The following is a 13,473-nucleotide window of genomic DNA, read 5'->3' on the forward strand; positions in this document are numbered from 1 at the left end:
AGCTTAAAAGTCAAAGTTGTAGAATACGGAGAGAGTGCAGTTCCATGGAACACCTTAAAATTCTCAGGGACCTTACGGTTTGGGTGGAATTATTTCCTATGAATAAGTAGCAATGACATTTGTGAGTTACTGTTATGCTCAGACTGATGCTTCAGGACATATGCCAATAACCGTTGTTCTGCCTTCTTTCTCAGTCAGCTATAATCTAGACCATTTTGTCTTTAGTCTCATAAGAGCTTGAGAATTAATTTGCAAAACATGAAACAACATGTAGTGCTTTATTAAATTATGGAATCTAAAAAAGCAGTACATCCAGGCACAGTGGCTCATACTATAATCCCAGCACTTTGGGAAACCAAGGTGGGAGGATCCCTTGATCCCAGGAGTTTGAGATCAGCCTGTGAAACATAGGAAGACTGTGTATCTACCAAAAAAATAAAAATAAAATAAATTAGCTGTGTGTGATCGTGGGCACCTGTGGTGCAGCTACTCTGGAGGCTGAATTGAAAGCATTGCTTGGGCCTGGGAGATTGAGGCTTCAGTGAGCCACGATTATGCCACTGTGCCCTAGCCTGGATGCGAGAATGATACCCTGTCTCAAAAGAAAAATTTAAAAAGTGATACAAATTATTTTAAAGCTAATTGTAAAACACAATGGAACAGAATAGATAGCTCAGGAATAGACCTAAATACAAATGAGGGCTTAGTAAAATCAATAAAAAGGTAGTCTTTGAAATCAGTAATAGGATGAATTATTCACAAAACATTGTTGGAACTGACTATACACTTCTTAGGAGAAGAGGATTCATGCCTCACCCCTTATAATACAAAACATTCTAGCTAATTAAAAACTGCAAAGGTAAAACGTAATGGCTGAATATACTAGAAAAAAAATGGGAGATTAAAAGTCTTGTGTTTTGAACCTTTCTCACACTATACATGACATAAAATCTAAAAAATCATTAAGAAAAGGCTTGCAAATTACCTGTGAGAAATGCACAGAATATGTACATTTACTACGAACTTTATTATTATAGATAAGCATGTCTATATTTGAGATTGAATTAGCCTAAAAGGTGAAGAGAGGCCACAGTCTTAAATTATGTTACATTTAAATATTACTCACAAAGCTAAGTTTCTGCATTCTATAATGTCTGTGTGTGTGTGTTTGCACATATATGTGTAGATAATGTATTGAGTTTGTGCCTATGTAAATGTACAAATGAATGTATGAATACAGTATTTCCATTTTCCCAATCTTCATCTGTCTTCCACTGCTAAGGCGGTCATACTTACTAATTCAATGCATATTTATTGGAAACTTTTTATGTGCCAGACACTATTTTGGATACTTGAATATGTAGAACAAACAACAACAAAACAAACAAAACAAAAAAACAAGCCCTGCTTTAATTGTCCTTTTATTCTGACAATAATTATTATTGCCACTGAGAGGTGCTATAACTGCATAGCATAGGTAAGCCTTGTTTCCTTTTAATTTTCCTTCCTAGTTTTCTGAAACTGACTAAAAATGGGTTCATACATGCTCTTGAGTTGAAAAGTTTCCCAACAGTACATCTCCCATAGATACCCACTCCCCACCATTGTCATTGCCATCATGCCCTGTCCATGTGCCAAGGCCTGCCTTCTGAGGCCTTACAGAGTTTTCTTAAGGTAACAGCTCTTTTATATTGGATTCCTTTAGAAGATCCATGAGAATAAAAATGAATGCAGGGTGTTTATCTTGGAACTGAACTCAGAAAGTACAATGGGAAAGTGAAGAAGTGAGACAGGCAAGGGAGGCAAAATGCACCACTAAGGGGCCTTAATGTAGTAAGTGTGTGTGAGTATGTCACACAGCTGGATGTGATAAGTGGGCAACTGGGGTGTACTCCCCCCGAGGGCCCTCTGATATCTAAAACACCACAAATTTACCCAAACAAGGGCAAGGAAGCATGCTTTAGGAGAAATATCTTGACGTTGGGAGGGAGGTGCAGTCTTCCTGCAGGGAGCCATCATGTTGACAGAAGACATTTGGGATGAACCAAGGGAAATGGGGTGGAGCACCCATAGAACAGAGCAGTGGCAGAGCCTTAGCTGCAGGCCTCATTGCCCTGTGACCATATTGAAGCAGGGATATCCTCTTTACAATCCTGTGGGTTCTGCATTATCTCTTCCATGCCACAGCAATCTAGACTGGTCTTGTGCCCCAGACAGCCTTAGGTGAAAACAAGGTTATCTCTCCTTAACATATCTCATTAGGGTCCAGAGAGGAGTCCCTTGGGCTGGACATAGGGACTGGTATCATGCGTTTTCCCCCTCATAATTTCTTTCTATCCTAATAACGAAGAAGCTAAATATTTTTCAGCTAAACAAACAAAAATCCTCATTTAATTATCCTTCCTATGGTTCCACTGTTGTGTTTGATGAATATAGCCAGGCAACAAACCTACATTCAAGTTTAGGATTGAAATGTGACTCTGATGTGTGTGAATGTATGTGTGTGGGCATGCACGTGTGCATCCTATGCAGGATGCAAAAAAATAATACATGAGGTGAATAAAATTCCTATTTAATTTTGTCATTGAAGACTGAAAATGCAAGACTAATCCAGAACAGATGCCATCTCTCCAAAGTTAATGTACTGTAAATGATTTCTTTCTTGGAGAATTTTTGACACTGAGAAGACTTTTAAAAAGAGACCCTTGATAGTTGGCTGTTGCTTAATAATTCGACTTGAGAACCTCATATAATTGATGATCTTTGGTGAAATTTTTGAATTTCTGCTCTTGTTGAAGGATGCAGCATGAATAGCTTTCTGGAAATTTGAGTGTGATTTTTCCAGAACACCTACTGAATTTGACCTTGGTTCTCAATGCAGGATGAAAACTAATTCCTCAGTAGAAGATAACTATTTCCCAAAAGAATAGGCTTGCCAATGGCTCAGCAAGCCCTCAGAGAGATCTAGAGTGCACAGGACTTTCTTCCAGGCAGACTCCAGGAGTGCAAAGGGGGAAAATAAAGATATTGTACTTATTATTAGTATGATGCCCCCACGGGAGGAGGACCGAGGAGTTTGCCGGTCAGTGAGATGCCAGTCTGTGCATTTGGCCTCTGAGCCTCACTGGCATTCTTGTGGTCTCAAAGAGAGAATGCATTTCTTGTTCTTTGAGAAAATCAGCTCCAACAGGAGAAGCTGAACACAAAATGGAATACATAGCCACTCAGTATTACTGGAGGATCTCATTTGTCTGTCTCTCTTATGGAAGCAATTAACCCAACAGACATTCAAAATTTCCAGCTAAGGTAGAATGTGTTGTTAAAAATGACATCTCTGTGACCCTGAATTCTGAATTTGTTTCAGAAGCAAAGATGCCAACTGAATGCCATTTTCAGAAAGAGAAATTTGGAGTAGAAAAAGTGACTGAGTAAGGCTACTAAATTAGACCAATTTGAAAGTTTTGGAGGTGAATGAGGGGCAAGTAAATGTCGTTTTGGAGAGCGTAAGCCATTATACAAATAAAAAATTATTTCCATAGACTACTATATAGTTAGAGTTTATACATCATGTAATGGATTCCATTAAATACTCTGAACTCCTGCAACTCTCTCAAGTAAAGTTTCCAAACAGCCTCACATCAATTTGATCTTTATTGTAAATTATATTTTGGCTTTTATTGCACAGTCTAATTGTTTCTGTGATTGTCAATTTCATTGCTGTAGATACCTGGATGTTCCCTATCTATCCAACCTTATCTTAACCACTATACCTCTGGCTCACCATTCTGCGGATGAGTTACCATCAGCATGTATAGGCATATATTGTTATGTGTGCCTGTTTATGGTCAGTATCCCCAATACACTGCATATTCCATGAGACTGGGGTCTATGCTTAACTTGTTTTTGCGCAAGAGTCCAGCTCAGTGCTTGGTGTATATAGATGTTCACCTATTTTCAAAAATAATCGAGTAGATCAATCTTGTAAAATTTTTATGTAATGCATTTTTGAATTATTTGCACTCAGCTCTGGGCTGTAGTCACAGTGTCTTCAGTCCCTTTTGTCTTTTATGTGTAACTATCACTTCACAGATTCACATTACAGCCTAGCCCAGCATATACCCTATCATCAGCTCAGTTCCTGCCAATAAAATAAATATAAAAGCAAATGCCCGAAGGAAAATCTTACTTTCTGAAACTCTCTGGATTGTGATGATGCCAAAATACAACACAAGGCAGAAGGAAGAATCATAGAGAAAATTTTGATGTAGATGGTAGTGTTCCAGAGAATTGGCTCCTTGACTGACTTTAATATCTTGACATGTTTCTTCCTCATTTCTAATTCCTGGACATGTCCCATTCCATGGTTCCTATCTGGTTGTTGGATCCCTCCAGTGATATATTTCTGGCTATCTTTTTCTGCTCACCTATAGACTCATTCAACTCCAGACTTGTTATTGGTCTTTAAGAGGTGAATTTTTCTAGATTTTCTGACCTCAATTTCCATAGTTCCTTAATGAGCCTTTTGTATGTCTATGTCCTTTAATTCTACATCCCTTGATGTTCCTTGCACATGTTTTTTCTCCTGATCTTGATGCAATTTGTTCATCTTTCATTCAATTATTTATTCATTACATTAGGAATTTATTATACATAATCACTACTAAGGGTACCAAAATAAATGAAAATACTACTCACTTTAAGAAATGTATAGTATTCAAGGATCAATAATTTAATAAAAAAGAGAATGATAAAATAGATATATAGATAGATATAGACAGACTGACCTAGACATAAATAACCCAAGGTGTACAAATACATAGTTATGTGTCAACACAAAAGTAAAAAAAAAAGATAATAACATGTAATACTTTATTGGGAAGGAAAGTATTTCTGACTCACAAAATCAAGTAAAACTACAATGGAAAATTAGCATCTCTTCCGGTCCTTTTAGTATAATTTATTAATATGGCCTGGGAATAACACTTTACAGAGAGGGGAAGATATGAGTTCAGCCCTAAATGCAAAAGATATAGAATATAAAATATATGAGTAACTTGTTGACATCATATCGCCTTGAATAAAGAGAAATAACTTTGAATTGGTCTGAAGAAGTTAGTAGGCTGGACTCCAGATAGTAGGTGAAATGAGAGGTGGAGAGGAGAATACTGAACCTTTTTAAGTAAGAGTGTATTACTAAGTTGTGTTCTGAAACAGGCATAGTATCTGAAAGAGATGTTCCTGAAATATGGTGTAAGAAAAGACAGTGACTGTGACAAAAGAACTGATGGATTTTGGCAACCAGAAGGGTAAAAAGTCTTCAATACAGGTGGCTGGGATGATGATAAGCCAATTGCCAGAAATGAACAAGTGAGTGGAAATCTGGTCTGTAGTGTAGAGGGCAAGTTTGCTTCTAGACCATTGAGTTTAAGGCTGTTATTTAGTTCAAAAGTAACATTCCATCACCATCAGTAGAGAGTTTATAATCGTGGGTCCAAAAATGCAAGAGCATGGGTTAGAGGGCAGGATCATAAGGAACAAAGAGAATTTGTCAAAGAAAATAGTAACAAGAAAGAAAGAATAAACAAGAATGTTAAAATATATGGGAAGGCCAAGAGAGATGAGGACCAAGACAACAGGTTTGATTATGTTAATTTGAAGGTCACCAGCAATTCTTGAAATTCAATAAAATGGTGGTGGTAGAAATGTTAATAGGGGGAGATAGTTGGAAAGAGAGTGGATGATATAAAAATGGAGGCAGATGGTGTGAATACTCACTTGACGTGTGTAGTAAGAGGTAAGAGGCAAGTAGGATGAACAGGGTTTAGTAAGGGCATTAAAAGAATCTTTGTCACTGTCCAAGCCTTATATGTGCATATAGATATGAAAATGACCTGCATTTCCTTTAGAAGCATGTACTACTGTCCCAAGTATCAAATAAAAATATTAACACACTAATTGATATTAATGTTGGTCTAATTCAAACTGAGTATGTATGAATTTATTGACCAAATTAAGTTAAAGTGTATTGGAGTAACCTCGGGGAGATTTTTCTTAGAGACGTTTCTGAGCAAAGAAGATGGTTCACATAATCATTCTGCCATTTGCAGCACAGTTTTTTGGGGAAAAGCATGCTGAATCTCAGATTCCTAGGAAAAAAGATAACCAAGTTATGATGTCAATGAAATGTGTTAATACATCTTAAAAGTGCTTTGTAAGTGGCAGAATACTGCAACAATTACTGCTAATAAAATACTAGTAAGAAAATATGCCTAGACGTGGCATTATGTTTTCAGAAGTAATTTTTGAACTCCAAATATTTCTCAGATGCATTTACTTAGTATTTACAGACCACCCCAAATCATGCTAGGTACAATGTAGGACACAGAGGTCAGCCTATCCTCTAGTCAGTGTATTTACAATCTGCCATGGTGTCAGCCAAGTTTTGTAATTTTATGCTCAATTAACATCTGGTTAGAACTTGTTCAGTTAACAAAATGCTTCCCTCTGAAGATAAATCATGGGACTCTTCCACTGCATCTTGGAAACTTTCTGATTTGGGATGCTTTCTGAACATAAAGGCTTTTTAAAAATTCTAGTTTGCATCATCCAACTGAGTTCCTGCTGCGAAGTGTCATTATGATGGCAGCTCCCACGGAGAGAAACACCAGTCCCACTCACTGAATGGTGTGATTGAAGCAGACAGACATTTCTGAGCACTGCTTTTAAAATGTCCCTTTTACAAAATCCAAGAGTGTATCTTCATGTAATTAATATTTGTTTAACCACAATGATTTTTTTAAATGAAAATCATCTTTAATGATTATTTGCTTGCAAGTACCAAAAATAACTTAAACATTGTCATTATTTTCTCAGGGTATACGTACTCAACACCATTGAACAGCTCGTTTTAGTGAAAATAGAAAAGCAAGACAAGCAAACATTATTTGCATTATATAATAAAAAGCAATTGATGGTTTTAAGTACCTTTCAACTGGGTTTATTATGGCATCAAAGTAATGAAGTTTCTACTGTTCTTAAATATTGATGAAATTGGCTTAAGACCTGATGCTTTGCTTCAGAGACTGCACAGTTGTTATCCTCTCCTGGATCATGACAACTTTAGGTAAAGTTTACAATCAGCTGTAATAGAAGAACTTTTAAGGCCTAACAAATATTCATCAATCATAATAATATACAAAATTATTATTTTCAAAACTTGGAGTAAAGGAGGAAAGACGTTAACAAAATGTAAAGCATATTAATATGATCTTATTAATAATTTTATTACCCTTGAATTTTGGAAAAGGTGATACTGTTAATTTAAGGAGACATTTGCACTAAGTTTTTTCTTTATTAGCATTGGCAACATTTGTTCTTTCTGGTTCTTTTTGTTCATGGAAATATCATGGGATTCATTACTGAGGCATGTTCTGCCTTTGGTATTAACTGTTACAGCCAGTCTTCTCTGTGAGAATATGTAACCTGTGGTGGTAGTCTTTCTAAAAATATACATATTCCTTTGGGAATTTCTTCCATGAAATGATCTTCTTATCATAATGGATGGTTTGTTCTTTTTGATGCTCTATAACTCCTACATTTTTATTAATCATGTTCTTGATTATACCTCAGAAACTAGCACAATGTCAAGAAACGAGCAATCGTGTCATAGGTTTCTGGACATATTCTTTCTTCCATTCCTCTTATTTTGCCTTGTAACTCAATGAAATTTTCAGAGCTAATAGATGCAGCCTTTAAAAAAGCATTTATATTAATAGCCTTGAAATACTTATAAAAGTAAGATTATGGTTTTCATTTTTTTCTGTTTTCTACTTTCTGATAAGTTGCCTCACATTAGTTCTAGAAAAGACAACTATTGCCAATCAAATGGTGTTATCTGCTCCCAAATATATGTACTTTTTCCTCTATCTATTGCTTGACTCCATGTGGAGTGCAATAAAATGGAGCAGAGAGAGGACGGTAAAAATAAGATTGGGTGTTATCGGGACCAGATGGGAAGGGCAGGGACCTGGTCTAGTTTTCAAGTACACTTGTCTTTGCTTTGTCACTTTGTTCAGCACTTGCATGGGGCATAAGTGAAGACAGGGTCATCTCAATTCATTGTTAATTAAATGTTTTGGCTGAAAATTATGTCTCCATATGGTAGGATACACCAGTTTGAAGTAAGTGCTTCAAATTTGGCCACAAAAAAACAGCTGCCTACAAACATATGTCCTGACTCACAAACAGTCTCAAAGAAGTTCAACTTAATGCAGAATCTTTGTTTTTTCTTCTGAAGCTCAAAGATAAGCTTAAATACCCATCTGCCCAAACCATTGCTGGTATGGAACTTAAGGGAAAAAATGTGCAAATGATAAAAGGCATCCAGAATAGGTCATGGAGTGTATTTGGTTCAAATACAGAAGTGTAAAAGTGATACCAGAGCAATACATTTGGTACCCTGGATTATAAGAGATTATATATCTTTTAAGCCACAACTTTCTAATTTTAAGTTTTAGGTGTTACAGTCAAAACTGTAAGTCAAAACAGTGGCTTTCAAGAGATACTACTGGACATGTACAAAATTTATTAAAAATTCCTGTAAAGCAGAGGATTACACATGAATCATAGACCATATTCATTTTCCTAGCTGTTTTGTGAGGAAGAAGTGAAGGCCAATCCCTTATAATGAATCATTAAAACATCAATGATTGGTTAAAGACAACTGCTTTGCACTCTTTTATAATTTCTTTCCGTATGGTGCATCCTGCTTCTGGCCTCTGCTTCTGGCCTTTTCACCTACCATATCACCCATCTCTACAAGGTCACCTGGTACAAGCTTTACCAACAGCCATCATGGCCCCTACTACACCACTGTGTTCACACACAGGAATAATCCACCTTTCAACATTGACTTCAGCTGGGCTTTGCTTTAATCCTCCCGTATAGGAAGGGCCATCCTAAACTACTCCTCAGTCCTGCTAGAGCAATACTCTTCTGGGATTATCAAGTATGGACATGTAAGTTACATCTCTTTACTTATTTGTATTTTCCAAAATTGCTTTTGAACTCTTAGCTTTTATATTCACAATTTCAGAATCTCTTAAACGTCTGATTACATGCCTATGATCATTTCTATTTTGATATAAAGGGTAGAGTTTTATTGCCAATGGTGCAACTCTTTGCTTAGACGATAAAGTTAATATTCAACTTTCATTATATGAAACAATGATCTTTCTCTTGTAAATTTCCTAGTAGCAGTTTCCTAAAAATATATCTTATGTGGTACATTTTTAGAAATACAGAGTTATTTTTCTGCTACAATCTCTATTCATTATCTTTCTTTCTCAAAAACAAACAGAAAAAGAAATCCTTAAAAACATCATTATGAAAGCCACTAAAATATAAGTAAAACAAACAATACTATAATCTCTTTGAAGGAAATTTGTTCTAAAATTACCAAGGGATTATATGTTTTAAGAATAGCCATGGCATGTATGTGTGTGTGTGTGTATGTGTGTTTGTGTATATATACACATATATGTGTGTATATACATATATATGTATATATATGCACACATATACGTATACACACATGTGTGTATAGATATATACACATATATGTGTGTGTAGATATGTATATATATATACACACATATACACACATGTGTATATATATATTTTATATATATATATATATATATATAAAATGAGCAACTTTGGAGTGATTTGAACTGTTAGGCTACAGATATTTAAGCAGATGCATAGGAATTATATTTTTAACATTTAGTTATCCCCATTTGCAAGTGAGAAATCACAGTTACTAGCATACAGTTGGCTTTACATAATAAACATTCCTCAAAATATTTTGAAGGATTTTAATGAAACAAAGAACTCAGGCTATATCTATAGTTTATTTAATACTTTTCTTATAAACTTTTATAATGTTGCAGCAAATATCATGTAAGTAAAGCTTTATCAATTACATGGTCCTATCATCTCATTATTTGAAATATTTAATTAAGGAATATTTCTGTGTCAAGGATTGATTATAGGAGTTTTAATCAGAGGCTAAGCTATTAAAGTGTTTAAAGCTGATTCATCTACTAGCATGGTTATCAATAAAACATTTTAGCAATTAATTTTATCATAGAATTGACAGATTTGGAAGGCATGTAAATCAAATACATACTTTGTAAGTAATTTGCAGTTTAAGTATGGTTTAATAATTACATTGCTAGCATTAATAGGCTTGGGCAGAGTAAGTTTTTAAAACTATCCTAAAACAGAATCTAATTTCTGATATGTTTCTAATTTATTATTTAAATTGAATTTTCCACCCTTGAGCTAATTTATTTGTAGCTTATTTTGGAACATTTTACTCAGTGCAACCTTCTAAAAAGAATGTTTACCATGCTTTTCTCTTCTTTTTTTACCAGAAATGAATATTAAAATATGTTAGAATGTGAAATGGTATAGAATTTGATGAAAATATTGAACCATATTAAAAAATTAAATATAACAGATATATAGATTTCTTATCTATATAGTTTTAACATATGTATTTTTTACTTTCAGTATAAGACAATTTTTTTAATCATCATTTATATGAAAATAGCCACAAATAATTCACAGTTGATTATAGTCAAGCCCATTTATCTACTCTTAAATTTTTACCAATATATTTTACTCAATTTCTTTTTAGGACATTTTTCTTCTTGCCGTGAATATAGTATTTTTGAAGCTGCCAGATTGATAGCTCTGTTGAATGAAAGCCTCTATTTAACCATAGATGAGCTATGATATGGGATACAGCAATACGTAATCATCAAATTTCTATACAGGAGGATGCATATTTGCTTCTCTACACATGTAATGTGGGAAATCCAATTATAACCACTGAAAACTACATAGCTGTAAGGAGAAAATTGACTCATTAAAATATTGCACACACTGGTCACTATTAGCTACCCAAATTAGGAGCCAAGGGCAGAACACTGGAAACAAGAGCCATAGATTGGTTTGTACTTTCTACATGGCAGCTAAATTACTCATATCACTGCTTTGGGTTTGTTGACAGTATTCATCTAGGGCTGAAATTCAAGCACTACAACAAGCAATACTTTAAACATGGCCAATCTATCATTTTATTGAAAGAGTAAGTTTTCCAGAAAAATTACCGAAATTAAGAATTAATCTCCTTTCCTAATGCAATTTCCATGTATTTTTAAAAGTTGGATTAGAAAGAAAGAATGTATTTGTTGTAAACTAGGATTCCAATTGAGTTATTCATGAGGCAAGAGCAGTAATATCAGTTACAGTCAATATCTACTAAAGACATTGAAAGACCCTCTGAACAAATAAAATAGGTCCCCATTCTTGACTTTAAAATTCAAACAACCCAACCTTCATGTACTAAGGGCCTAGCACAGACATGCACTGTACTTGGTGACATAATCATCCTGTACTCAGGACGGATTAAGATAAGCAAAAATCCAAATTAGATTGTAAGGCAAGATAATTTAGTGGAAAGCACAATGCATCTACATATCTACCTATGGGATTATCTCTGCATATGTCTAGTTGCAGTTGCCCAGAATGGAAAGTTCCTGATGAGAGAACTCAGGACAGGCTGTTAGAATGAAGTTATATTCATGATCTGCTTTAAAAGTCAACTGAGTTTCATCGACCATTTCTATGTGATGGTAAACACACATTTGAGAGAGTCATTCTCTACTACTTATTAAGATATGGGTGATTTTGTTTCTGTGGCTGAAATAGATCTGTTTCAGCCTATTTCAACAGACTATTTCAACAGACTGTTGAGTTATAAACTACTGGCATGTCTGGAATTATTACAATATATCTTTATTACCTTTTATTACCTGTGACAAAACTCATTGAGTAGTACGTCTAAGATTTGCATATTGTATTGAATATTAATTTTAACTGAAAAAATAAGAATTAAAAAAGTATGGAGCCTGCTGAAGTATTTGAGAGGAGGAGAAGGTATATGAATGTCTGAAACTTTGAAGTGCATAGAAAATAAGATGTATGGCTAAAGAGATAGATGTATATATAAAGTAAGAATGCTAAAATGTTAGTGGAAGTATATAGTTGATGAGCATATTATCCATAAAATTGTTATGTCAACTTTTCTCTTTATAATTTTCATAAAATGTAGCAACTGAGGTACCTTTAAGTATTTTGCACATGGTATCCCAGTAGCTTGGTCTAGCTAGGATCTAGAGAACAGTATTTTTATTTTAAGCCCCCACTGGATCACACATAAAGTCAGGCTCTGGAACCATGGTCCTAAGATGTATTTCAACTTTTAATAGTTCTTAATCATTTTTAATCTTCATACTGAATTTTAATATTGCCAAATGTGATGTACTGTTCACTTGGTATTTTCCCATAAACCCAAAAGTCAATGCTAGACCGGAATAAACCCTTCTTAGTTCTTTGTTCTTACACTCAATTAAATCTAATATGTATGATATTTATATTTTCATACATCAGTAGGCTTCCCTGAGTAACTACTTTTCTACATGATGTATCCTCAAAATATTTCCTGAAAGGTCAGGAGTTCAAGACCAGACTGGCTAACATGATAAAACCCCATCTCTACTAAAAATACAAAAAATTACCTGGGGACGGTAGCATGCACCTGTAGAGGCTGAGGCAGAAGGATCATTTGAACCTGGGAGGTGGAGTTTGCAGTGAGCCAAGATCTCACCACTGCACTCCATCCTGGGTGACAAAGTAAGGCTCTGTCTCCAAAAAAAAAAAAAAAAAAATGTTTTTTTTTTTTTTAATTTGAGAGAATGTAAAGATTCTATTGATTTTCATTAGAAACCCTAAACAAAAAACTTATTGAAAAGTTTATTTTCAATGTAGATCTCCTAAAGAAAACTTGTGTTTCCTAGTAATTCATTTTGGTAAGAGTTTTTAAAAATTGAATAAATTATTTTGGAGCAATATTTGACTTTCTCTAAGCCATGACACTCAATCTTAGGTACAGATTTAAGTAAAAATAATTTTAAAAAATCAATGTAGGAAAATAATACAGCATTTCAGAAAAACAAACAAAAAACAAGCTTTTAATTTTGATGGTCAAATGTGGAACAGAGTTGGAACAGGGAGACTTCCAGTGAGGTTGGGCTAATGTAAAGAGGTTTGGGACCTAGGTGAGCCCCTCTTGCTCCAGTCCTTGTTGGCAGCATTGACTAGAGTGGATATTCAGTGCTCCCCAGCTCTCTGCAGTGGGACGGACTAAAGAAGGAAAAGTCATTGAAGTAGGGCTGCGCAGCTTGTGTGAACACTGAAGAATTTGCTCTCGGGAACTCTCAGGGGTCTCTGCAGTGAAACTAGGGATTTGTCAACATACGTGAAAGTTTAGTTTACTGCCAAGGAGTGAAATGGTTTTTTTTTTAAATTGTTATTATTGTATTTCTGGTGCATATATTGACTTTA

Source organism: Saimiri boliviensis, chromosome 2 (assembly GCF_048565385.1).
Source record: "Saimiri boliviensis isolate mSaiBol1 chromosome 2, mSaiBol1.pri, whole genome shotgun sequence".
In the NCBI taxonomy this organism is placed as follows: Eukaryota; Metazoa; Chordata; class Mammalia; order Primates; family Cebidae; genus Saimiri; species Saimiri boliviensis.